Consider the following 1816-nt stretch of genomic DNA (forward strand, 5'->3'; position numbering starts at 1 on the left):
AATAAATTCTAATTCATAGTTTTCCAAACTCTATACGATTATTCTACCCTTTTATACGTCAATTGATCAATGCGCTTGACTGAACCCTGAACCTTTATAAAATTTGATTTTTGTATTCGATTGCTGATGGTAGATTGTACATATTTAATAGTTCTTTAATTAACTTATAATAAGTTGTGTTTATTTGTATGCGTTGAAGAATAATTTGTTTTGTATGTATTAGTAATCATTATGATGTGATACTTTTTCAATTAATAAAAGGAAAATTATAAATTTTATATAAAAAATTAAAAACTTTTTAATTTATATAATACTTTTTTGTTACAAGAAAAATATTACCTAGAGCAAAACAGCTCATTTAACACTAAAAATTTAATTCACATGTTAAATTTATAATTATTTATATATCTTTGATAGATATATTAGTTAATGTTGAATTAGTACAAACAAAATCAGTTAGTTAGTGAGTAGTTAGCTTGTAATCAATTTGTTAATTAGTTAGCTGTAATTAAGTACATGTCAATTAGTTGGGCAGTAGTTAATTTAGTTTGTAACAGCTGAAACTTTTTTACTATAAGTGGCTAGAGCTAATTATTATGAGATCAATCTCACTTTATCAATTCAATTGAGAATTACTCAGAACCTTCTTTCTCTTCTTTCTCTACTCTTACTCTCTCTTCATTCTTGAACTCTTCCCTCTTTCTACTCCCTCTCTTGCTTGAGCCTGATATCTGTCATGGTATCAGAGCTCTCTTCTTCATTCAATTCAATGGCAAATAAAAGTTAGAGATCTGAAAACACAATGAATCAGTCAATTACAGCTCCGAATTTTAACTCTTCCCTAATTTCTATGAAACTCAACGATGACAACTTCTTGCAGTGGAAAGACCAGGCCAAATTAATAATTGAGGGCCACAATTTGCTTCATCACATCACCGGAGAAGGAATCCCGTTAAGGCTTGATGAATCGGAAAAAGTAACACCAGAGTTTGCTACTTGGAAGAGACAAGATGTGTTACTCAAATCGTGGCTTCTTTCTTCAATGATCAAGCCGTTCACCACTCGAATGGTAGGATGCATCTATTCGTATGAAATCTGAAAAAGGTTAGAAGACCACTTTTCTTCACAAATTAAAGCAAAAATAATGTAGTTGAAACACAGGTTGAGCAGTATTAAGATAGAAAATTACGTAAATGAGTATGTGTTAGCTCTGAAAGAAACAATTGATACTTTAGCTTCAGTAGGAAAACCAATGCGTGAGAGTGATCATGTAAATGCTATTTTGAATCGGTTAACTGAAGAGTATAGCTCGGTAATAACCTCAGTAGTGGAAAGGCCAATGAGCATCTCGGTTGGAGAACTAGGGGCTCTGCTATTAACTCATGAAAGTATGATGGAGAGGTTTCGAAAACCAAAGTCATTCATACAAGCAAATATAGCACAAAATGCACCAAGTTACTCTCAAAATTTTAACACAAGAGGTGACTTCAGAGGTGGTTTCAGAGGAGACTATAGAAGCAGAGGTGGTGGAAGAACCTTCTATAATGGTCAATTTGGTGAGAACAACTCTAGATTTGGAACTCAGGCTTATAATCCAAGTTTTGGTGGTGCTGAAGGGGCAAGAATGGTCAATAATGAAAGGCAGCAGCATTATAGTGGTTCAAGAATATTCAATAGTGATAGACCCATTTGTCAAGTATGTGATAAGCCTGGACACACTGCCAAGGCATGCTGGTATATGTATGATCCACCAGAAAGCTCCCTAAATCAATATGAAGGCACAAACTCACAAATTCTGCAAGGATTACAAGCCAAC

This window comes from Arachis ipaensis, chromosome B06 (assembly GCF_000816755.2).
Source record: "Arachis ipaensis cultivar K30076 chromosome B06, Araip1.1, whole genome shotgun sequence".
Taxonomy (NCBI): Eukaryota; Viridiplantae; Streptophyta; class Magnoliopsida; order Fabales; family Fabaceae; genus Arachis; species Arachis ipaensis.